The sequence below is a fragment of the Anomaloglossus baeobatrachus genome, chromosome 2, assembly GCF_048569485.1.
Source record: "Anomaloglossus baeobatrachus isolate aAnoBae1 chromosome 2, aAnoBae1.hap1, whole genome shotgun sequence".
NCBI classification, from domain to species: domain Eukaryota; kingdom Metazoa; phylum Chordata; class Amphibia; order Anura; family Aromobatidae; genus Anomaloglossus; species Anomaloglossus baeobatrachus.
In genome coordinates, this window is record NC_134354.1 from 420,049,639 (window position 1) to 420,073,842 (window position 24,204).

General features: G+C 48.8%; 12 non-coding genes and 3 pseudogenes across 12 annotated transcripts; all 15 read right to left on the reverse strand.

Annotated features, from left to right (window-relative positions):
• Nucleotides 1-902: 902 nt before the first annotated feature.
• LOC142293246 (U2 spliceosomal RNA) lies at nucleotides 903-1,087 on the reverse strand. Its single transcript, XR_012751223.1, has one exon. It is a non-coding gene; the product is annotated as a U2 spliceosomal RNA (small nuclear RNA).
• A 65-nt stretch (nucleotides 1,088-1,152) lies between these two features.
• Nucleotides 1,153-1,292, reverse strand: LOC142292730 (U2 spliceosomal RNA; annotated as a pseudogene).
• A 1,161-nt stretch (nucleotides 1,293-2,453) lies between these two features.
• Nucleotides 2,454-2,638, reverse strand: LOC142293247 (U2 spliceosomal RNA). Its single transcript, XR_012751224.1, has one exon. It is a non-coding gene; the product is annotated as a U2 spliceosomal RNA (small nuclear RNA).
• Nucleotides 2,639-4,004: 1,366 nt separating this feature from the next.
• LOC142292495 (U2 spliceosomal RNA) lies at nucleotides 4,005-4,205 on the reverse strand (annotated as a pseudogene).
• A 1,366-nt stretch (nucleotides 4,206-5,571) lies between these two features.
• LOC142293134 (U2 spliceosomal RNA) lies at nucleotides 5,572-5,764 on the reverse strand. Its single transcript, XR_012751136.1, has one exon. It is a non-coding gene; the product is annotated as a U2 spliceosomal RNA (small nuclear RNA).
• A 1,972-nt stretch (nucleotides 5,765-7,736) lies between these two features.
• LOC142293279 (U2 spliceosomal RNA) lies at nucleotides 7,737-7,921 on the reverse strand. The gene has a single exon (XR_012751254.1). It is a non-coding gene; the product is annotated as a U2 spliceosomal RNA (small nuclear RNA).
• Nucleotides 7,922-9,290: 1,369 nt separating this feature from the next.
• LOC142293248 (U2 spliceosomal RNA) lies at nucleotides 9,291-9,475 on the reverse strand. The gene has a single exon (XR_012751225.1). It is a non-coding gene; the product is annotated as a U2 spliceosomal RNA (small nuclear RNA).
• A 1,369-nt stretch (nucleotides 9,476-10,844) lies between these two features.
• On the reverse strand, nucleotides 10,845-11,029 carry LOC142292625 (U2 spliceosomal RNA). Its single transcript, XR_012750754.1, has one exon. It is a non-coding gene; the product is annotated as a U2 spliceosomal RNA (small nuclear RNA).
• Nucleotides 11,030-12,400: 1,371 nt separating this feature from the next.
• LOC142293249 (U2 spliceosomal RNA) lies at nucleotides 12,401-12,585 on the reverse strand. Its single transcript, XR_012751226.1, has one exon. It is a non-coding gene; the product is annotated as a U2 spliceosomal RNA (small nuclear RNA).
• Nucleotides 12,586-13,954: 1,369 nt separating this feature from the next.
• Nucleotides 13,955-14,138, reverse strand: LOC142293277 (U2 spliceosomal RNA). Its single transcript, XR_012751252.1, has one exon. It is a non-coding gene; the product is annotated as a U2 spliceosomal RNA (small nuclear RNA).
• A 1,369-nt stretch (nucleotides 14,139-15,507) lies between these two features.
• LOC142292507 (U2 spliceosomal RNA) lies at nucleotides 15,508-15,693 on the reverse strand. The gene has a single exon (XR_012750661.1). It is a non-coding gene; the product is annotated as a U2 spliceosomal RNA (small nuclear RNA).
• A 1,378-nt stretch (nucleotides 15,694-17,071) lies between these two features.
• LOC142293203 (U2 spliceosomal RNA) lies at nucleotides 17,072-17,266 on the reverse strand. The gene has a single exon (XR_012751189.1). It is a non-coding gene; the product is annotated as a U2 spliceosomal RNA (small nuclear RNA).
• A 2,004-nt stretch (nucleotides 17,267-19,270) lies between these two features.
• Nucleotides 19,271-19,463, reverse strand: LOC142293146 (U2 spliceosomal RNA). Its single transcript, XR_012751143.1, has one exon. It is a non-coding gene; the product is annotated as a U2 spliceosomal RNA (small nuclear RNA).
• Nucleotides 19,464-21,429: 1,966 nt separating this feature from the next.
• LOC142293250 (U2 spliceosomal RNA) lies at nucleotides 21,430-21,614 on the reverse strand. The gene has a single exon (XR_012751227.1). It is a non-coding gene; the product is annotated as a U2 spliceosomal RNA (small nuclear RNA).
• Nucleotides 21,615-22,981: 1,367 nt separating this feature from the next.
• Nucleotides 22,982-23,190, reverse strand: LOC142293114 (U2 spliceosomal RNA; annotated as a pseudogene).
• Nucleotides 23,191-24,204: the final 1,014 nt, after the last annotated feature.

Sequence of the window (24,204 nt, forward strand, 5' to 3'; positions counted from 1 at the left end):
CAAAAAGACGGACAGGACAGGTCGCCTGACTTTCCGTCACTGCCACCCTTTGCCATCCTTACCTGTAGAAAGCCCTTTCATCATCCCCAAACCCTAATCTTTTCCCTTCACTTCCCAGCCCCCAAACCCTGCCCTCTGAACCCTTCTCACCCCCCGCATCCCTTGTCCTGTCATCCCCCTACCATCCGGGAAAAAAACGGCTTGACCCCTCCTTCCACTAGCCCACCTCCCACCCAAAGAGCAATTTCTGCTGCGCAGCTAGCTTTCTAGGCAGCAGCGCTATTGTGATGTCATCGGGGGGCATTGTGACAAGCCGCCAGTGTTCCGTCTCTTCATGTTGTGCACTGTTCAAACGGAAAATACATCAACAGGCAGGCTACAGAAAAGCTTACTAACAAAGGTTAGAGAGGGGCTTTCTCAGAGGGCTTTTTACAGTTTGTCTATTCCCAATTAGCCGGTTTAGTATACTTAATGAAAGTACTAATTCTTTCATAGGCCGCCCATTCTTAGTATTTGACGTTCCTTATATTGTGGCATCAGGCTTTGCAGCAGGTTGCAACACACCTGTGGTCACTGCAGCAGCAGCAGCAGCAGCAGCAATAGAATCCACTTTGTCCAAAAGGGATCTATTCCATTCAATTGCACATGATCTAGATTAGCCTGAGAACAAGATACTGCATGGGACATAGCAGAGTTGGTGAAGTTGAGTGGTGATGAGTTTGCCATTTGGATGAATAAAGCAAGTAAAAAGTGTGAAAGATAAAAAGCAAAAGGAGTTTGAAGTGTGAAAAGTGAATGGGCCAAATTGAGGTGCATATGAAGTTGTATGCTTTCTTTCAATTCATTAATCGGGCTAATATGAATCAGGTGAATCGAGTTCTGCTTTTGGAAACTGGGTTAAGAAGGGGTGCACTGGTCCTGGAGGTACTGCAATACCAGGTCAATGCGTGGAGTGGACAGAGCAAGCTCTTTTTCCATCTCCCTGTTCTAAAAATCCATTTAATATATGGTCCCCAGATAGGGGACGTATCAGATATTAAACTGATAAGAACAGATGAGATTTCATCCGCAAATTTCAGAAAACGGTCATCGGCCACCACACAAAAGCGCAGTGCCGCAGGTGATCGCCTCCCGAGCCCAGGAACCACCAGCCATAAGGGGACGTAAGCACCAAAAGGCGCAACAATCCCCGAGGCCGGCGGTTGTGCAAGCCCGGGCCCCTCCCAGCCAAAACCAAGGCAAACACAATGAAGGGACTACACTTGATCTTAGCCAAAAGGCCGAGAAGCGATAACCAGAATTGGTTTGGGCCTCGAGTGGCACCCTGGCCTATGCCGGACACATGTTAGGGAGAGAGAGTGAGAGGGAGACAAACCCACGCCTACAGAAGACATTTTGTCACCCAAGCCAACCCTTGAAAAGGCTGCTTTGCACAGCAAAAACACGAAGAATGGTGCGTTTTGCAGCCGCCGCCCACTGCAATGAATCTGAATAACTCCTCCTTTTGGGCACAAGCACCTCCCCTGCCCCTTGCAGTCTTTCCAATTCATGATACAAAAAGACGGACAGGACAGGTCGCCTGACTTTCCGTCACTGCCACCCTTTGCCATCCTTACCTGTAGAAAGCCCTTTCATCATCCCCAAACCCTAATCTTTTCCCTTCACTTCCCAGCCCCCAAACCCTGCCCTCTGAACCCTTCTCACCCCCCGCATCCCTTGTCCTGTCATCCCCCTACCATCCGGGAAAAAAACGGCTTGACCCCTCCTTCCACTAGCCCACCTCCCACCCAAAGAGCAATTTCTGCTGCGCAGCTAGCTTTCTAGGCAGCAGCGCTATTGTGATGTCATCGGGGGGCATTGTGACAAGCCGCCAGTGTTCCGTCTCTTCATGTTGTGCACTGTTCAAACGGAAAATACATCAACAGGCAGGCTACAGAAAAGCTTACTAACAAAGGTTAGAGAGGGGCTTTCTCAGAGGGCTTTTTACAGTTTGTCTATTCCCAATTAGCCGGTTTAGTATACTTAATGAAAGTACTAATTCTTTCATAGGCCGCCCATTCTTAGTATTTGACGTTCCTTATATTGTGGTATCAGGCTTTGCAGCAGGTTGCAACACACCTGTGGTCACTGCAGCAGCAGCAGCAGCAGCAATAGAATCCACTTTGTCCAAAAGGGATCTATTCCATTCAATTGCACATGATCTAGATTAGCCTGAGAACAAGATACTGCATGGGACATAGCAGAGTTGGTGAAGTTGAGTGGAGATGAGTTTGCCATTTGGATGAATAAAGCAAGTAAAAAGTGTGAAAGATAAAAAGCAAAAGGAGTTTGAAGTGTGAAAAGTAAATGGGCCAAATTGAGGTGCATATGAAGTTGTATGCTTTCTTTCAATTCATTAATCGGACTAATATGAATCAGGTGAATCGAGTTCTGCTTTTGGAAACTGGGTTAAGAAGGGGTGCACTGGTCCTGGAGGTACTGCAATACCAGGTCAATGCGTGGAGTGGACAGAGCAAGCTCTTTTTCCATCTCCCTGTTCTAAAAATCCATTTAATATATGGTCCCCAGATAGGGGACGTATCAGATATTAAACTGATAAGAACAGATGAGATTTCATCCGCAAATTTCAGAAAACGGTCATCGGCCACCACACAAAAGCGCAGTGCCGCAGGTGATCGCCTCCCGAGCCCAGGAACCACCAGCCATAAGGGGACGTAAGCACCAAAAGGCGCAACAATCCCCGAGGCCGGCGGTTGTGCAAGCCCGGGCCCCTCCCAGCCAAGACCAAGGCAAACCCAATGAAGGGACTACACTTGATCTTAGCCAAAAGGCCGAGAAGCGATAACCGGAATTGGTTTGGGCCTCGAGTGGCACCCTGGCCTATGCCGGACACATGTTAGGGAGAGAGAGTGAGAGGGAGACAAACCCACGCCTACAGAAGACATTTTGTCACCCAAGCCAACCCTTGAAAAGGCTGCTTTGCACAGCAAAAACACGAAGAATGGTGCGTTTTGCAGCCGCCGCCCACTGCAATGAATCTGAATAACTCCTCCTTTTGGGCACAAGCACCTCCCCTGCCCCTTGCAGTCTTTCCAATTCATGATACAAAAAGACGGACAGGACAGGTCGCCTGACTTTCCGTCACTGCCACCCTTTGCCATCCTTACCTGTAGAAAGCCCTTTCATCATCCCCAAACCCTAATCTTTTCCCTTCACTTCCCAGCCCCCAAACCCTGCCCTCTGAACCCTTCTCACCCCCCGCATCCCTTGTCCTGTCATCCCCCTACCATCCGGGAAAAAAACGGCTTGACCCCTCCTTCCACTAGCCCACCTCCCACCCAAAGAGCAATTTCTGCTGCGCAGCTAGCTTTCTAGGCAGCAGCGCTATTGTGATGTCATCGGGGGGCATTGTGACAAGCCGCCAGTGTTCCGTCTCTTCATGTTGTGCACTGTTCAAACGGAAAATACATCAACAGGCAGGCTACAGAAAAGCTTACTAACAAAGGTTAGAGAGGGGCTTTCTCAGAGGGCTTTTTACAGTTTGTCTATTCCCAATTAGCCGGTTTAGTATACTTAATGAAAGTACTAATTCTTTCATAGGCCGCCCATTCTTAGTATTTGACGTTCCTTATATTGTGGTATCAGGCTTTGCAGCAGGTTGCAACACACCTGTGGTCACTGCAGCAGCAGCAGCAGCAGCAATAGAATCCACTTTGTCCAAAAGGGATCTATTCCATTCAATTGCACATGATCTAGATTAGCCTGAGAACAAGATACTGCATGGGACATAGCAGAGTTGGTGAAGTTGAGTGGTGATGAGTTTGCCATTTGGATGAATAAAGCAAGTAAAAAGTGTGAAAGATAAAAAGCAAAAGGAGTTTGAAGTGTGAAAAGTGAATGGGCCAAATTGAGGTGCATATGAAGTTGTATGCTTTCTTTCAATTCATTAATCGGGCTAATATGAATCAGGTGAATCGAGTTCTGCTTTTGGAAACTGGGTTAAGAAGGGGTGCACTGGTCCTGGAGGTACTGCAATACCAGGTCAATGCGTGGAGTGGACAGAGCAAGCTCTTTTTCCATCTCCCTGTTCTAAAAATCCATTTAATATATGGTCCCCGGATAGGGGACGTATCAGATATTAAACTGATAAGAACAGATTTTTTTTTTTTTTTTTTATTTCATCCGCAAATTTCAGAAACAGTCATCGGCCACCACACAAAAGTGCAGTGCCGCAGGTGATCGCCTCCCGAGCCCAGGATCCACCAGCCAACAGGGGACGTAAGCACCAAAAGGCGCAACAATCCCCAAGGCCAGCGGTTGTGCAAGCCCGGGCCCCTCCCAGCCAAGACCAAGGCAAATCCAATGAAGGGACTACACTTGATCTTAGCCAAAAGGCCGAGAAGCGATAACCAGAATTGGTTTGGGCCTCGAGTGGCACCCTGGCCTATGCCGGACACATGTTAGGGAGAGAGAGTGAGAGGGAGACAAACCCACGCCTACAGAAGACATTTTGTCACCCAAGCCAACCCTTGAAAAGGCTGCTTTGCACAGCAAAAACACGAAGAATGGTGCGTTTTGCAGCCGCCGCCCACTGCAATGAATCTGAATAACTCCTCCTTTTGGGCACAAGCACCTCCCCTGCCCCTTGCAGTCTTTCCAATTCATGATACAAAAAGACGGACAGGACAGGTCGCCTGACTTTCCGTCACTGCCACCCTTTGCCATCCTTACCTGTAGAAAGCCCTTTCATCATCCCCAAACCCTAATCTTTTCCCTTCACTTCCCAGCCCCCAAACCCTGCCCTCTGAACCCTTCTCACCCCCCGCATCCCTTGTCCTGTCATCCCCCTACCATCCGGGAAAAAAACGGCTTGACCCCTCCTTCCACTAGCCCACCTCCCACCCAAAGAGCAATTTCTGCTGCGCAGCTAGCTTTCTAGGCAGCAGCGCTATTGTGATGTCATCGGGGGGCATTGTGACAAGCCGCCAGTGTTCCGTCTCTTCATGTTGTGCACTGTTCAAACGGAAAATACATCAACAGGCAGGCTACAGAAAAGCTTACTAACAAAGGTTAGAGAGGGGCTTTCTCAGAGGGCTTTTTACAGTTTGTCTATTCCCAATTAGCCGGTTTAGTATACTTAATGAAAGTACTAATTCTTTCATAGGCCGCCCATTCTTAGTATTTGACGTTCCTTATATTGTGGTATCAGGCTTTGCAGCAGGTTGCAACACACCTGTGGTCACTGCAGCAGCAGCAGCAGCAGCAGCAATAGAATCCACTTTGTCCAAAAGGGATCTATTCCATTCAATTGCACATGATCTAGATTAGCCTGAGAACAAGATACTGCATGGGACATAGCAGAGTTGGTGAAGTTGAGTGGTGATGAGTTTGCCATTTGGATGAATAAAGCAAGTAAAAAGTGTGAAAGATAAAAAGCAAAAGGAGTTTGAAGTGTGAAAAGTGAATGGGCCAAATTGAGGTGCATATGAAGTTGTATGCTTTCTTTCAATTCATTAATCGGGCTAATATGAATCAGGTGAATCGAGTTCTGCTTTTGGAAACTGGGTTAAGAAGGGGTGCACTGGTCCTGGAGGTACTGCAATACCAGGTCAATGCGTGGAGTGGACAGAGCAAGCTCTTTTTCCATCTCCCTGTTCTAAAAATCCATTTAATATATGGTCCCCAGATAGGGGACTTATCAGATATTAAACTGATAAGAACAGATTTTTGATTTAATGAAGCTTTCCAAAGCACCACAAAAAATGCATGACCGAAGTCACACCAAAAACAGTGCAAAGGCTAGGATTCGTGTGGACCCCACCGTGAGGAGAGGGTCCCCAAAAATCAACCCCGTCCCTCCGAGCCAGAAGGCCACAGCAAGGGTCAGGGATCTTCGGTGCTCCCCCAAGCCGAAGCCTGGTTGAGCCTTGTCGTTGCTCCCAGCGTCCACCCAGGCATCTTACCCAAGTGGAGTAGAGAGCTACTAGTTGTTGGTTTCGCAGCCGAAACTGCCCGGACCGTCAACCGGTGTTGGTTTCTCAGCCCAAGGCTAACCGGACCTCCAACCGGGTGTTGGTTTCTCAGCCGAAGCTGACCCAGACCTCCAACCGGGTGTTGGTTTCTCAGCCGAAGCTGACCCGGACCTCCAACCGGGTGTTAGTTTCTCAGCCCAAAGCTGACCAGACCTCCGACCGGGATTATAAAAATTTCCCTTCCTAGCCAGAAGGCCAGGATAAGGTAATATGCTCAAAAAGTATGAAAAGGCAAGGTACGGTGTGCTACAGAGCCCAAGGCTTGCCGGGGTCCCAAGCCAGCAAGCTCAGACTCACTCCAGGGTCGTCAGTCCTGGGGCACGTTGTACCATAGCCCCCCACCCTTACTCAGTCTAATAGCCTCGATCCTGGTAGGGCCATGTTTTCCTCTTGATGAATATACTATCCACCCAGAGTACTAGCAAGCGCAACCTTCCAGTGTGCATTGTATCATTGTACTAAGATGGCCTGGAGCTTAAACCACCTCTTCGAACAACACTACACTTGATCTTAGCCAAAAGGCCGAGAAGCGATAACCAGAATTGGTTTGGGCCTCGAGTGGCACCCTGGCCTATGCCGGACACATGTTAGGGAGAGAGAGTGAGAGGGAGACAAACCCACGCCTACAGAAGACATTTTGTCACCCAAGCCAACCCTTGAAAAGGCTGCTTTGCACAGCAAAAACACGAAGAATGGTGCGTTTTGCAGCTGCCGCCCACTGCAATGAATCTGAATAACTCCTCCTTTTGGGCACAAGCACCTCCCCTGCCCCTTGCAGTCTTTCCAATTCATGATACAAAAAGACGGACAGGACAGGTCGCCTGACTTTCCGTCACTGCCACCCTTTGCCATCCTTACCTGTAGAAAGCCCTTTCATCATCCCCAAACCCTAATCTTTTCCCTTCACTTCCCAGCCCCCAAACCCTGCCCTCTGAACCCTTCTCACCCCCCGCATCCCTTGTCCTGTCATCCCCCTACCATCCGGGAAAAAAACGGCTTGACCCCTCCTTCCACTAGCCCACCTCCCACCCAAAGAGCAATTTCTGCTGCGCAGCTAGCTTTCTAGGCAGCAGCGCTATTGTGATGTCATCGGGGGGCATTGTGACAAGCCGCCAGTGTTCCGTCTCTTCATGTTGTGCACTGTTCAAACGGAAAATACATCAACAGGCAGGCTACAGAAAAGCTTACTAACAAAGGTTAGAGAGGGGCTTTCTCAGAGGGCTTTTTACAGTTTGTCTATTCCCAATTAGCCGGTTTAGTATACTTAATGAAAGTACTAATTCTTTCATAGGCCGCCCATTCTTAGTATTTGACGTTCCTTATATTGTGGTATCAGGCTTTGCAGCAGGTTGCAACACACCTGTGGTCACTGCAGCAGCAGCAGCAGCAGCAGCAGCAGCAATAGAATCCACTTTGTCCAAAAGGGATCTATTCCATTCAATTGCACATGATCTAGATTAGCCTGAGAACAAGATACTGCATGGGACATAGCAGAGTTGGTGAAGTTGAGTGGTGATGAGTTTGCCATTTGGATGAATAAAGCAAGTAAAAAGTGTGAAAGATAAAAAGCAAAAGGAGTTTGAAGTGTGAAAAGTGAATGGGCCAAATTGAGGTGCATATGAAGTTGTATGCTTTCTTTCAATTCATTAATCGGGCTAATATGAATCAGGTGAATCGAGTTCTGCTTTTGGAAACTGGGTTAAGAAGGGGTGCACTGGTCCTGGAGGTACTGCAATACCAGGTCAATGCGTGGAGTGGACAGAGCAAGCTCTTTTTCCATCTCCCTGTTCTAAAAATCCATTTAATATATGGTCCCCAGATAGGGGACGTATCAGATATTAAACTGATAAGAACAGATGAGATTTCATCCGCAATTTTCAGAAAACGGTCATCGGCCACCACACAAAAGCGCAGTGCTGCAGGTGATCGCCTCCCGAGCCCAGGAACCACCAGCCACAAGGGGACGTAAGCACCAAAAGGCACAACAATCCCCGAGGCCGGCGGTTGTGCAAGCCCGGGCCCCTCCCAGCCAAGACCAAGGCAAACCCAATGAAGGGCCTACACTTGATCTTAGCCAAAAGGCCGAGAAGCGATAACCAGAATTGGTTTGGGCCTCGAGTGGCACCCTGGCCTATGCCGGACACATGTTAGGGAGAGAGAGTGAGAGGGAGACAAACCCACGCCTACAGAAGACATTTTGTCACCCAAGCCAACCCTTGAAAAGGCTGCTTTGCACAGCAAAAACACGAAGAATGGTGCGTTTTGCAGCCGCCGCCCACTGCAATGAATCTGAATAACTCCTCCTTTTGGGCACAAGCACCTCCCCTGCCCCTTGCAGTCTTTCCAATTCATGATACAAAAAGACGGACAGGACAGGTCGCCTGACTTTCCGTCACTGCCACCCTTTGCCATCCTTACCTGTAGAAAGCCCTTTCATCATCCCCAAACCCTAATCTTTTCCCTTCACTTCCCAGCCCCCAAACCCTGCCCTCTGAACCCTTCTCACCCCCCGCATCCCTTGTCCTGTCATCCCCCTACCATCCGGGAAAAAAACGGCTTGACCCCTCCTTCCACTAGCCCACCTCCCACCCAAAGAGCAATTTCTGCTGCGCAGCTAGCTTTCTAGGCAGCAGCGCTATTGTGATGTCATCGGGGGGCATTGTGACAAGCCGCCAGTGTTCCGTCTCTTCATGTTGTGCACTGTTCAAACGGAAAATACATCAACAGGCAGGCTACAGAAAAGCTTACTAACAAAGGTTAGAGAGGGGCTTTCTCAGAGGGCTTTTTACAGTTTGTCTATTCCCAATTAGCCGGTTTAGTATACTTAATGAAAGTACTAATTCTTTCATAGGCCGCCCATTCTTAGTATTTGACGTTCCTTATATTGTGGTATCAGGCTTTGCAGCAGGTTGCAACACACCTGTGGTCACTGCAGCAGCAGCAGCAGCAGCAGCAATAGAATCCACTTTGTCCAAAAGGGATCTATTCCATTCAATTGCACATGATCTAGATTAGCCTGAGAACAAGATACTGCATGGGACATAGCAGAGTTGGTGAAGTTGAGTGGTGATGAGTTTGCCATTTGGATGAATAAAGCAAGTAAAAAGTGTGAAAGATAAAAAGCAAAAGGAGTTTGAAGTGTGAAAAGTGAATGGGCCAAATTGAGGTGCATATGAAGTTGTATGCTTTCTTTCAATTCATTAATCGGGCTAATATGAATCAGGTGAATCGAGTTCTGCTTTTGGAAACTGGGTTAAGAAGGGGTGCACTGGTCCTGGAGGTACTGCAATACCAGGTCAATGCGTGGAGTGGACAGAGCAAGCTCTTTTTCCATCTCCCTGTTCTAAAAATCCATTTAATATATGGTCCCCAGATAGGGGACGTATCAGATATTAAACTGATAAGAACAGATGAGATTTCATCCGCAAATTTCAGAAAACGGTCATCGGCCACCACACAAAAGCGCAGTGCCGCAGGTGATCGCCTCCCGAGCCCAGGAACCACCAGCCATAAGGGGACGTAAGCACCAAAAGGCACAACAATCCCCGAGGCCGGCGGTTGTGCAAGCCCGGGCCCCTCCCAGCCAAGACCAAGGCAAACCCAATGAAGGGACTACACTTGATCTTAGCCAAAAGGCCGAGAAGCGATAACCAGAATTGGTTTGGGCCTCGTGTGGCACCCTGGCCTATGCCGGACACATGTTAGGGAGAGAGAGTGAGAGGGAGACAAACCCACGCCTACAGAAGACATTTTGTCACCCAAGCCAACCCTTGAAAAGGCTGCTTTGCACAGCAAAAACACGAAGAATGGTGCGTTTTGCAGCCGCCGCCCACTGCAATGAATCTGAATAACTCCTCCTTTTGGGCACAAGCACCTCCCCTGCCCCTTGCAGTCTTTCCAATTCATGATACAAAAAGACGGACAGGACAGGTCGCCTGACTTTCCGTCACTGCCACCCTTTGCCATCCTTACCTGTAGAAAGCCCTTTCATCATCCCCAAACCCTAATCTTTTCCCTTCACTTCCCAGCCCCCAAACCCTGCCCTCTGAACCCTTCTCACCCCCCGCATCCCTTGTCCTGTCATCCCCCTACCATCCGGGAAAAAAACGGCTTGACCCCTCCTTCCACTAGCCCACCTCCCACCCAAAGAGCAATTTCTGCTGCGCAGCTAGCTTTCTAGGCAGCAGCGCTATTGTGATGTCATCGGGGGGCATTGTGACAAGCCGCCAGTGTTCCGTCTCTTCATGTTGTGCACTGTTCAAACGGAAAATACATCAACAGGCAGGCTACAGAAAAGCTTACTAACAAAGGTTAGAGAGGGGCTTTCTCAGAGGGCTTTTTACAGTTTGTCTATTCCCAATTAGCCGGTTTAGTATACTTAATGAAAGTACTAATTCTTTCATAGGCCGCCCATTCTTAGTATTTGACGTTCCTTATATTGTGGTATCAGGCTTTGCAGCAGGTTGCAACACACCTGTGGTCACTGCAGCAGCAGCAGCAGCAGCAGCAATAGAATCCACTTTGTCCAAAAGGGATCTATTCCATTCAATTGCACATGATCTAGATTAGCCTGAGAACAAGATACTGCATGGGACATAGCAGAGTTGGTGAAGTTGAGTGGTGATGAGTTTGCCATTTGGATGAATAAAGCAAGTAAAAAGTGTGAAAGATAAAAAGCAAAAGGAGTTTGAAGTGTGAAAAGTGAATGGGCCAAATTGAGGTGCATATGAAGTTGTATGCTTTCTTTCAATTCATTAATCGGGCTAATATGAATCAGGTGAATCGAGTTCTGCTTTTGGAAACTGGGTTAAGAAGGGGTGCACTGGTCCTGGAGGTACTGCAATACCAGGTCAATGCGTGGAGTGGACAGAGCAAGCTCTTTTTCCATCTCCCTGTTCTAAAAATCCATTTAATATATGGTCCCCAGATAGGGGACGTATCAGATATTAAACAGATAAGAACAGATGAGATTTCATCCGCAAATTTCAGAGAACGGTCATCGGCCACCACACAAAAGCGCAGTCCCGCAGGTGATCGCCTCCCGAGCCCAGGAACCACCAGCCATAAGGGGACGTAAGCACCAAAAGGCGCAACAATCCCCGAGGCCTGCGGTTGTGCAAGCCCGGGCCCCTCCCAGCCAAGACCAAGGCAAACCCAATGAAGGGACTACACTTGATCTTAGCCAAAAGGCCGAGAAGCGATAACCAAAATGGTTTGGGCCTCGAGTGGCACCCTGGCCTATGCCGGACACATGTTAGGGAGAGAGAGTGAGAGGGAGACAAACCCACGCCTACAGAAGACATTTTGTCACCCAAGCCAACCCTTGAAAAGGCTGCTTTGCACAGCAAAAACACGAAGAATGGTGCGTTTTGCAGCCGCCGCCCACTGCAATGAATCTGAATAACTCCTCCTTTTGGGCACAAGCACCTCCCCTGCCCCTTGCAGTCTTTCCAATTCATGATACAAAAAGACGGACAGGACAGGTCGCCTGACTTTCCGTCACTGCCACCCTTTGCCATCCTTACCTGTAGAAAGCCCTTTCATCATCCCCAAACCCTAATCTTTTCCCTTCACTTCCCAGCCCCCAAACCCTGCCCTCTGAACCCTTCTCACCCCCCGCATCCCTTGTCCTGTCATCCCCCTACCATCCGGGAAAAAAACGGCTTGACCCCTCCTTCCACTAGCCCACCTCCCACCCAAAGAGCAATTTCTGCTGCGCAGCTAGCTTTCTAGGCAGCAGCGCTATTGTGATGTCATCGGGGGGCATTGTGACAAGCCGCGAGTGTTCCGTCTCTTCATGTTGTGCACTGTTCAAACAGAAAATACATCAACAGGCAGGCTACAGAAAAGCTTACTAACAAAGGTTAGAGAGGGGCTTTCTCAGAGGGCTTTTTACAGTTTGTCTATTCCCAATTAGCCGGTTTAGTATACTTAATGAAAGTACTAATTCTTTCATAGGCCGCCCATTCTTAGTATTTGACGTTCCTTATATTGTGGTATCAGGCTTTGCAGCAGGTTGCAACACACCTGTGGTCACTGCAGCAGCAGCAGCAGCAGCAGCAGCAATAGAATCCACTTTGTCCAAAAGGGATCTATTCCATTCAATTGCACATGATCTAGATTAGCCTGAGAACAAGATACTGCATGGGACATAGCAGAGTTGGTGAAGTTGAGTGGTGATGAGTTTGCCATTTGGATGAATAAAGCAAGTAAAAAGTGTGAAAGATAAAAAGCAAAAGGAGTTTGAAGTGTGAAAAGTGAATGGGCCAAATTGAGGTGCATATGAAGTTGTATGCTTTCTTTCAATTCATTAATCGGGCTAATATGAATCAGGTGAATCGAGTTCTGCTTTTGGAAACTGGGTTAAGAAGGGGTGCACTGGTCCTGGAGGTACTGCAATACCAGGTCAATGCGTGGAGTGGACAGAGCAAGCTCTTTTTCCATCTCCCTGTTCTAAAAATCCATTTAATATATGGTCCCCAGATAGGGGACGTATCAGATATTAAACTGATAAGAACAGATGAGATTTCATCCGCAAATTTCAGAAAACGGTCATCGGCCACCACACAAAAGCGCAGTGCCGCAGGTGATCGCCTCCCGAGCCCAGGAACCACCAGCCATAAGGGGACGTAAGCACCAAAAGGCGCAACAATCCCCGAGGCCGGCGGTTGTGCAAGCCCGGGCCCCTCCCAGCCAAGACCAAGGCAAACCCAATGAAGGGACTACACTTGATCTTAGCCAAAAGGCCGAGAAGCGATAACCAGAATTGGTTTGGGCCTCGAGTGGCACCCTGGCCTATGCCGGACACATGTTAGGGAGAGAGAGTGAGAGGGAGACAAACCCACGCCTACAGAAGACATTTTGTCACCCAAGCCAACCCTTGAAAAGGCTGCTTTGCACAGCAAAAACACGAAGAATGGTGCGTTTTGCAGCCGCCGCCCACTGCAATGAATCTGAATAACTCCTCCTTTTGGGCACAAGCACCTCCCCTGCCCCTTGCAGTCTTTCCAATTCATGATACAAAAAGACGGACAGGACAGGTCGCCTGACTTTCCGTCACTGCCCCCCTTTGCCATCCTTACCTGTAGAAAGCCCTTTCATCATCCCCAAACCCTAATCTTTTCCCTTCACTTCCCAGCCCCCAAACCCTGCCCTCTGAACCCTTCTCACCCCCCGCATCCCTTGTCCTGTCATCCCCCTACCATCCGGGAAAAAAACGGCTTGACCCCTCCTTCCACTAGCCCACCTCCCACCCAAAGAGCAATTTCTGCTGCGCAGCTAGCTTTCTAGGCAGCAGCGCTATTGTGATGTCATCGGGGGGCATTGTGACAAGCCGCCAGTGTTCCGTCTCTTCATGTTGTGCACTGTTCAAACGGAAAATACATCAACAGGCAGGCTACAGAAAAGCTTACTAACAAAGGTTAGAGAGGGGCTTTCTCAGAGGGCTTTTTACAGTTTGTCTATTCCCAATTAGCCGGTTTAGTATACTTAATGAAAGTACTAATTCTTTCATAGGCCGCCCATTCTTAGTATTTGACGTTCCTTATATTGTGGTATCAGGCTTTGCAGCAGGTTGCAACACACCTGTGGTCACTGCAGCAGCAGCAGCAGCAGCAGCAATAGAATCCACTTTGTCCAAAAGGGATCTATTCCATTCAATTGCACATGATCTAGATTATCCTGAGAACAAGATACTGCATGGGACATAGCAGAGTTGGTGAAGTTGAGTGGTGATGAGTTTGCCATTTGGATGAATAAAGCAAGTAAAAAGTGTGAAAGATAAAAAGCAAAAGGAGTTTGAAGTGTGAAAAGTGAATGGGCCAAATTGAGGTGCATATGAAGTTGTATGCTTTCTTTCAATTCATTAATCGGGCTAATATGAATCAGGTGAATCAAGTTCTGCTTTTGGAAACTGGGTTAAGAAGGGGTGCACTGGTCCTGGAGGTACTGCAATACCAGGTCAATGCGTGGAGTGGACAGAGCAAGCTCTTTTTCCATCTCCCTGTTCTAAAAAACCATTTAATATATGGTCCCCAGATAGGGGACGTATCAGATATTAAACTGATAAGAACAGATGAGATTTCATCCGCAAATTTCAGAAACGGTCATCGGCCACCACACAAAAGCGCAGTGCCGCAGGTGATCGCCTCCCGAGCCCAGGAACCACCAGCCAAAAGGGGACGTAAGCACCAAAAGGCGCAACAATCCCCAAGGCCGGCGGTTGTGCAAGCCCGGGCCCCTCCCAGCCAAGACCAAGACAAACCCAATGAAGGGACTACACTTGATCTTAGCCAAAAGGCCGAGAAGCGATAACTAGAATTGGTTTGGGCCTCGAGTGGCACCCTGGCCTATGCCGGACACATGTTAGGGAGAGAGAGTGAGAGGGAGACAAACCCACGCCTACAGAAGACATTTTGTCACCCAAGCCAACCCTTGAAAAGGCTGCTTTGCACAGCAAAAACACGAAGAATGGTGCGTTTTGCAGCCGCCGCCCACTGCAATGAATCTGAATAACTCCTCCTTTTGGGCACAAGCACCTCCCCTGCCCCTTGCAGTCTTTCCAATTCATGATACAAAAAGACGGACAGGACAGGTCGCCTGACTTTCCGTCACTGCCACCCTTTGCCATCCTTACCTGTAGAAAGCCCTTTCATCATCCCCAAACCCTAATCTTTTCCCTTCACTTCCCAGCCCCCAAACCCTGCCCTCTGAACCCTTCTCACCCCCCGCATCCCTTGTCCTGTCATCCCCCTACCATCCGGGAAAAAAACGGCTTGACCCCTCCTTCCACTAGCCCACCTCCCACCCAAAGAGCAATTTCTGCTGCGCAGCTAGCTTTCTAGGCAGCAGCGCTATTGTGATGTCATCGGGGGGCATTGTGACAAGCCGCCAGTGTTCCGTCTCTTCATGTTGTGCACTGTTCAAACGGAAAATACATCAACAGGCAGGCTACAGAAAAGCTTACTAACAAAGGTTAGAGAGGGGCTTTCTCAGAGGGCTTTTTACAGTTTGTCTATTCCCAATTAGCCGGTTTAGTATACTTAATGAAAGTACTAATTCTTTCATAGGCCGCCCATTCTTAGTATTTGACGTTCCTTATATTGTGGTATCAGGCTTTGCAGCAGGTTGCAACACACCTGTGGTCACTGCAGCAGCAGCAGCAGCAGCAGCAATAGAATCCACTTTGTCCAAAAGGGATCTATTCCATTCAATTGCACATGATCTAGATTAGCCTGAGAACAAGATACTGCATGGGACATAGCAGAGTTGGTGAAGTTGAGTGGTGATGAGTTTGCCATTTGGATGAATAAAGCAAGTAAAAAGTGTGAAAGATAAAAAGCAAAAGGAGTTTGAAGTGTGAAAAGTGAATGGGCCAAATTGAGGTGCATATGAAGTTGTATGCTTTCTTTCAATTCATTAATCGGGCTAATATGAATCAGGTGAATCGAGTTCTGCTTTTGGAAACTGGGTTAAGAAGGGGTGCACTGGTCCTGGAGGTACTGCAATACCAGGTCAATGCGTGGAGTGGACAGAGCAAGCTCTTTTTCCATCTCCCTGTTCTAAAAATCCATTTAATATATGGTCCCCAGATAGGGGACGTATCAGATATTAAACTGATAAGAACAGATTTTTTTTTTTTTTAGATTTCATCCGCAAATTTCAGAAAACGGTCATCGGCCACCACACAAAAGCGCAGTGCCGCAGGTGATCGCCTCCCGAGCCCAGGAACCACCAGCCATAAGGGGACGTAAGCACCAAAAGGCGCAACAATCCCCGAGGCCGGCGGTTGTGCAAGCCCGGGCCCCTCCCAGCCAAGACCAAGGCAAACCCAATGAAGGGACTACACTTGATCTTAGCCAAAAGGCCGAGAAGCGATAACCAGAATTGGTTTGGGCCTCGAGTGGCACCCTGGCCTATGCCGGACACATGTTAGGGAGAGAGAGTGAGAGGGAGACAAACCCACGCCTACAGAAGACATTTTGTCACCCAAGCCAACCCTTGAAAAGGCTGCTTTGCACAGCAAAAACACGAAGAATGGTGCGTTTTGCAGCCGCCGCCCACTGCAATGAATCTGAATAACTCCTCCTTTTGGGCACAAGCACCTCCCCTGCCCCTTGCAGTCTTTCCAATTCATGATACAAAAAGACGGACAGGACAGGTCGCCTGACTTTCCGTCACTGCCACCCTTTGCCATCCTTACCTGTAGAAAGCCCTTTCATCATCCCCAAACCCTAATCTTTTCCCTTCACTTCCCAGCCCCCAAACCCTGCCCTCTGAACCCTTCTCACCCCCCGCATCCCTTGTCCTGTCATCCCCCTACCATCCGGGAAAAAAACGGCTTGACCCCTCCTTCCACTAGCCCACCTCCCACCCAAAGAGCAATTTCTGCTGCGCAGCTAGCTTTCTAGGCAGCAGCGCTATTGTGATGTCATCGGGGGGGCATTGTGACAAGCCGCCAGTGTTCCGTCTCTTCATGTTGTGCACTGTTCAAACGGAAAATACATCAACAGGCAGGCTACAGAAAAGCTTACTAACAAAGGTTAGAGAGGGGCTTTCTCAGAGGGCTTTTTACAGTTTGTCTATTCCCAATTAGCCGGTTTAGTATACTTAATGAAAGTACTAATTCTTTCATAGGCCGCCCATTCTTAGTATTTGACGTTCCTTATATTGTGGTATTAGGCTGCGCAGCAGGTTGCAACACACCTGTGGTCACTGCAGCAGCAGCAGCAGCAGCAATAGAATCCACTTTGTCCAAAAGGGATCTATTCCATTCAATTGCACATGATCTAGATTAGCCTGAGAACAAGATACTGCATGGGACATAGCAGAGTTGGTGAAGTTGAGTGGTGATGAGTTTGCCATTTGGATGAATAAAGCAAGTAAAAAGTGTGAAAGATAAAAAGCAAAAGGAGTTTGAAGTGTGAAAAGTGAATGGGCCAAATTGAGGTGCATATGAAGTTGTATGCTTTCTTTCAATTCATTAATCGGGCTAATATGAATCAGGTGAATCGAGTTCTGCTTTTGGAAACTGGGTTAAGAAGGGGTGCACCGCTCCTGGAGGTACTGCAATACCAGGTCAATGCGTGGAGTGGACAGAGCAAGCTCTTTTTCCATCTCCCTGTTCTAAAAATCCATTTAATATATGGTCCCCAGATAGGGGACGTATCAGATATTAAACTGATAAGAACAGATTTTGATTTAATGAAGCTTTCCAAAGCACCGCAAAAATGCATGACCGAAGTCACACCAAAAACAGTGCAAAGGCTAGGATTCGTGTGGACCCCTCCGTGAGAAGAGGATCCCCAAAAATCAACCCCGTCCCTCCGAGCCAGAAGGCCACAGCGAGGGTCAGGGATCTTCGGTGCTCCCCCAAGCCGAAGCCTGGTTGAGCCTTGTTGTTGCTCCCAGCGTCCACCGAGGCATCTTACCCAAGTGGAGTAGGGAGCTACTAGTCGTTGGTTTCGCAGCCGAGACTGCCCGGACCGTCAACCGGTGTTGGTTTCTCAGCCCAAGGCTGACCGGACCTCCAACCGGGTGTTGGTTTTTCAGCCCAAGGCTGACCGGACCTCCAACCGGGTGTTGGTTTCTCAGCCCAAGGCTGACCGGACCTCCAACCGGGTGTTGGTTTCTCAGCCAAAGCTGACCCGGACCTCCAACCGAGTGTTGGTTTCTCAGCCCAAAGCTGACCGGACCTCCGACCGGGATTATAAAAATTTCCCTTCTTAGCCAGAAGGCCGGGATAGGGCAATATGCTTGGAAAGTATGAATAGGCAAGGCGCGGCGTGCGACAGAGTCTGAGGCTTACCAGGGTCCCAACCTAGCAAGTTCAGACTCCCTCCAGGGTGTCCATTCCTGGGGCACATTGCACCATAACCCCCACACTTACTCAGTCTAATAGCCTCGATCCTGGTAGGGCCATGGTTTCCTCTAGTTGGATATACTATCCTCCTAAAGTACTAACAAGCGTAACCTTCCAGTGTGCATTGCATCATTGTACTAAGGTGGCCGGAGCCTTAAACCACCTTTTCGAACGATACTACTACACTTGATCTTAGCCAAAAGGCCGAGAAGCGATAACCAGAATTGGTTTGGGCCTCGAGTGGCACCCTGGCCTATGCCGGACACATGTTAGGGAGAGAGAGTGAGAGGGAGACAAACCCACGCCTACAGAAGACATTTTGTCACCCAAGCCAACCCTTGAAAAGGCTGCTTTGCACAGCAAAAACACGAAGAATGGTGCGTTTTGCAGCCGCCGCCCACTGCAATGAATCTGAATAACTCCTCCTTTTGGGCACAAGCACCTCCCCTGCCCCTTGCAGTCTTTCCAATTCATGATACAAAAAGACGGACAGGACAGGTCGCCTGACTTTCCGTCACTGCCACCCTTTGCCATCCTTACCTGTAGAAAGCCCTTTCATCATCCCCAAACCCTAATCTTTTCCCTTCACTTCCCAGCCCCCAAACCCTGCCCTCTGAACCCTTCTCACCCCCCGCATCCCTTGTCCTGTCATCCCCCTACCATCCGGGAAAAAAACGGCTTGACCCCTCCTTCCACTAGCCCACCTCCCACCCAAAGAGCAATTTCTGCTGCGCAGCTAGCTTTCTAGGCAGCAGCGCTATTGTGATGTCATCGGGGGGGCATTGTGACAAGCCGCCAGTGTTCCGTCTCTTCATGTTGTGCACTGTTCAAACGGAAAATACATCAACAGGCAGGCTACAGAAAAGCTTACTAACAAAGGTTAGAGAGGGGCTTTCTCAGAGGGCTTTTTACAGTTTGTCTATTCCCAATTAGCCGGTTTAGTATACTTAATGAAAGTACTAATTCTTTCATAGGCCGCCCATTCTTAGTATTTGACGTTCCTTATATTGTGGTATTAGGCTGCGCAGCAGGTTGCAACACACCTGTGGTCACTGCAGCAGCAGCAGCAGCAGCAATAGAATCCACTTTGTCCAAAAGGGATCTATTCCATTCAATTGCACATGATCTAGATTAGCCTGAGAACAAGATACTGCATGGGACATAGCAGAGTTGGTGAAGTTGAGTGGTGATGAGTTTGCCATTTGGATGAATAAAGCAAGTAAAAAGTGTGAAAGATAAAAAGCAAAAGGAGTTTGAAGTGTGAAAAGTGAATGGGCCAAATTGAGGTGCATATGAAGTTGTATGCTTTCTTTCAATTCATTAATCGGGCTAATATGAATCAGGTGAATCGAGTTCTGCTTTTGGAAACTGGGTTAAGAAGGGGTGCACCGCTCCTGGAGGTACTGCAATACCAGGTCAATGCGTGGAGTGGACAGAGCAAGCTCTTTTTCCATCTCCCTGTTCTAAAAATCCATTTAATATATGGTCCCCAGATAGGGGACGTATCAGATATTAAACTGATAAGAACAGATTTTTGATTTAATGAAGCTTTCCAAAGCACCACAAAAAATGCATGACCGAAGTCACACCAAAAACAGTGCAAAGGCTAGGATTCGTGTGGACCCCACCGTGAGGAGAGGGTCCCCAAAAATCAACCCCGTCCCTCCGAGCCAGAAGGCCACAGCAAGGGTCAGGGATCTTCGGTGCTCCCCCAAGCCGAAGCCTGGTTGAGCCTTGTCGTTGCTCCCAGCGTCCACCCAGGCATCTTACCCAAGTGGAGTAGAGAGCTACTAGTTGTTGGTTTCGCAGCCGAAACTGCCCGGACCGTCAACCGGTGTTGGTTTCTCAGCCCAAGGCTAACCGGACCTCCAACCGGGTGTTGGTTTCTCAGCCGAAGCTGACCCAGACCTCCAACCGGGTGTTGGTTTCTCAGCCGAAGCTGACCCGGACCTCCAACCGGGTGTTAGTTTCTCAGCCCAAAGCTGACCAGACCTCCGACCGGGATTATAAAAATTTCCCTTCCTAGCCAGAAGGCCGGGATAGGGTAATATGCTCAAAAAGTATGAAAAGGCAAGGTACGGTGTGCTACAGAGCCCAAGGCTTGCCGGGGTCCCAAGCCAGCAAGCTCAGACTCACTCCAGGGTCGTCAGTCCTGGGGCACGTTGTACCATAGCCCCCCATCCTTACTCAGTCTAATAGCCTCGATCCTGGTAGGGCCATGTTTTCCACTAGATGAATATACTATCCACCCAGAGTACTAGCAAGCGCAACCTTCCAGTGTGCATTGTATCATTGTACTAAGGTGGCCTGGAGCTTAAACCACCTCTTCGAACAACACTACACTTGATCTTAGCCAAAAGGCCGAGAAGCGATAACCAGAATTGGTTTGGGCCTCGAGTGGCACCCTGGCCTATGCCGGACACATGTTAGGGAGAGAGAGTGAGAGGGAGACAAACCCACGCCTACAGAAGACATTTTGTCACCCAAGCCAACCCTTGAAAAGGCTGCTTTGCACAGCAAAAACACGAAGAATGGTGCGTTTTGCAGCCGCCGCCCACTGCAATGAATCTGAATAACTCCTCCTTTTGGGCACAAGCACCTCCCCTGCCCCTTGCAGTCTTTCCAATTCATGATACAAAAAGACGGACAGGACAGGTCGCCTGACTTTCCGTCACTGCCACCCTTTGCCATCCTTACCTGTAGAAAGCCCTTTCATCATCCCCAAACCCTAATCTTTTCCCTTCACTTCCCAGCCCCCAAACCCTGCCCTCTGAACCCTTCTCACCCCCCGCATCCCTTGTCCTGTCATCCCCCTACCATCCGGGAAAAAAACGGCTTGACCCCTCCTTCCACTAGCCCACCTCCCACCCAAAGAGCAATTTCTGCTGCGCAGCTAGCTTTCTAGGCAGCAGCGCTATTGTGATGTCATCGGGGGGCATTGTGACAAGCCGCCAGTGTTCCGTCTCTTCATGTTGTGCACTGTTCAAACGGAAAATACATCAACAGGCAGGCTACAGAAAAGCTTACTAACAAAGGTTAGAGAGGGGCTTTCTCAGAGGGCTTTTTACAGTTTGTCTATTCCCAATTAGCCGGTTTAGTATACTTAATGAAAGTACTAATTCTTTCATAGGCCGCCCATTCTTAGTATTTGACGTTCCTTATATTGTGGTATCAGGCTTTGCAGCAGGTTGCAACACACCTGTGGTCACTGCAGCAGCAGCAGCAGCAGCAGCAATAGAATCCACTTTGTCCAAAAGGGATCTATTCCATTCAATTGCACATGATCTAGATTAGCCTGAGAACAAGATACTGCATGGGACATAGCAGAGTTGGTGAAGTTGAGTGGTGATGAGTTTGCCATTTGGATGAATAAAGCAAGTAAAAAGTGTGAAAGATAAAAAGCAAAAGGAGTTTGAAGTGTGAAAAGTGAATGGGCCAAATTGAGGTGCATATGAAGTTGTATGCTTTCTTTCAATTCATTAATCGGGCTAATATGAATCAGGTGAATCGAGTTCTGCTTTTGGAAACTGGGTTAAGAAGGGGTGCACTGGTCCTGGAGGTACTGCAATACCAGGTCAATGCGTGGAGTGGACAGAGCAAGCTCTTTTTCCATCTCCCTGTTCTAAAAATCCATTTAATATATGGTCCCCAGATAGGGGACGTATCAGATATTAAACTGATAAGAACAGATGAGATTTCATCCGCAAATTTCAGAAAACGGTCATCGGCCACCACACAAAAGCGCAGTGCCGCAGGTGATCGCCTCCCGAGCCCAGGAACCACCAGCCATAAGGGGACGTAAGCACCAAAAGGCGCAACAATCCCCGAGGCCGGCGGTTGTGCAAGCCCGGGCCCCTCCCAGCCAAGACCAAGGCAAACCCAATGAAGGGACTACACTTGATCTTAGCCAAAAGGCCGAGAAGCGATAACCAGAATTGTTTTGGGCCTCGAGTGGCACCCTGGCCTATGCCGGACACATGTTAGGGAGAGAGAGTGAGCGGGAGACAAACCCACGCCTACAGAAGACATTTTGTCACCCAAGCCAACCCTTGAAAAGGCTGCTTTGCACAGCAAAAACACGAAGAATGGTGCGTTTTGCAGCCGCCGCCCACTGCAATGAATCTGAATAACTCCTCCTTTTGGGCACAAGCACCTCCCCTGCCCCTTGCAGTCTTTCCAATTCATGATACAAAAAGACGGACAGGACAGGTCGCCTGACTTTCCGTCACTGCCACCCTTTGCCATCCTTACCTGTAGAAAGCCCTTTCATCATCCCCAAACCCTAATCTTTTCCCTTCACTTCCCAGCCCCCAAACCCTGCCCTCTGAACCCTTCTCACCCCCCGCATCCCTTGTCCTGTCATCCCCCTACCATCCGGGAAAAAAACGGCTTGACCCCTCCTTCCACTAGCCCACCTCCCACCCAAAGAGCAATTTCTGCTGCGCAGCTAGCTTTCTAGGCAGCAGCGCTATTGTGATGTCATCGGGGGGGCATTGTGACAAGCCGCCAGTGTTCCGTCTCTTCATGTTGTGCACTGTTCAAACGGAAAATACATCAACAGGCAGGCTACAGAAAAGCTTACTAACAAAGGTTAGAGAGGGGCTTTCTCAGAGGGCTTTTTACAGTTTGTCTATTCCCAATTAGCCGGTTTAGTATACTTAATGAAAGTACTAATTCTTTCATAGGCCGCCCATTCTTAGTATTTGACGTTCCTTATATTGTGGTATTAGGCTGCGCAGCAGGTTGCAACACACCTGTGGTCACTGCAGCAGCAGCAGCAGCAGCAATAGAATCCACTTTGTCCAAAAGGGATCTATTCCATTCAATTGCACATGATCTAGATTAGCCTGAGAACAAGATACTGCATGGGACATAGCAGAGTTGGTGAAGTTGAGTGGTGATGAGTTTGCCATTTGGATGAATAAAGCAAGTAAAAAGTGTGAAAGATAAAAAGCAAAAGGAGTTTGAAGTGTGAAAAGTGAATGGGCCAAATTGAGGTGCATATGAAGTTGTATGCTTTCTTTCAATTCATTAATCGGGCTAATATGAATCAGGTGAATCGAGTTCTGCTTTTGGAAACTGGGTTAAGAAGGGGTGCACCGCTCCTGGAGGTACTGCAATACCAGGTCAATGCGTGGAGTGGACAGAGCAAGCTCTTTTTCCATCTCCCTGTTCTAAAAATCCATTTAATATATGGTCCCCAGATAGGGGACGTATCAGATATTAAACTGATAAGAACAGATTTTTTTTTTGATTTAACAGCATCTTTATTATCATGCACTACTCACAAAAAGGTAACAAACCGTGTACAGTGCCGCAGCCCCGTACACACAGAACTATACAATCCTTCTTACATAGCCATAGAGTACGACGCACTAAACTATACATCACACTCCTATGCTTATCCATAACACTCAAGCTGAAAGAAAAAGTTAGACAATAAATAACGACGAACCGGCGATTGGGGGATGGGGGTAGGGGAAAAGGGGGATAGGGTGGGGAAATCACAGGCCCGAAGCTTTATTGAAAGACGCACATAACGGGAAAAGGAGGGAGGGGGCATGGAAGAGGTCTAAACCTCCTCCTCGGCGCTGTCGTCCGGACTGTCCATGATGGAATAGTCTCTGAGCAGGCTGTGGATCAGCCTGCGGCAATCCTGGATAGACATCCTCTCCCTCTTCAAGATGAGCCGGTTCCTGGCGACCCAAATAGCGTCCTTAAAGCAGTTCATAAGGCGCCAAGCCTCCTGGATGGCTCCAACGGTGTGAGTCCCAGGGAAGAGTCCATAAAGTACGGAATGGTACGATAGGCTCCCTCTGGGGACGGAGTTCCTCAGGTCATCCTCCAGGGCAACCAACAGGCGCTGTGCGAAACGGCAGTCCCAAAAGGCGTGCAGCGATGTTTCCTCCACGAAGGGGCACCTTGGGCAGTACCGGGTTTTGCACAGGTTCCGGGCGTGCATGAATGACCGGACGGGCAGTCCGCCCTGTATCGCCATCCATGACAAGTCCTTGTGCCCGTTGGTCAATCCAGCCGATGACACGTTTGTCCAAACAGTCTCCAGTGTGTCGTGATGAAGTCCTGGAATGTTCTCCATTTCGTCCTTGGCTCTGATGAGTTTGTGGATAGTCTTTGGCTTCCACAAATCAGGCTTGAGTCCCTCCAGTTGGTGTTCCCTCACAAACCGAACCACGTCTCCGTAGAACCATGGCGCCGTCCAGTTGTAGGGGAAGGAGCTGTCCCACTTGTCCCAGCCTAACCGTCTCCAAAGGGGGAGCAGGAAGAAGCGAGACATGGACCCACCCGCGGAAC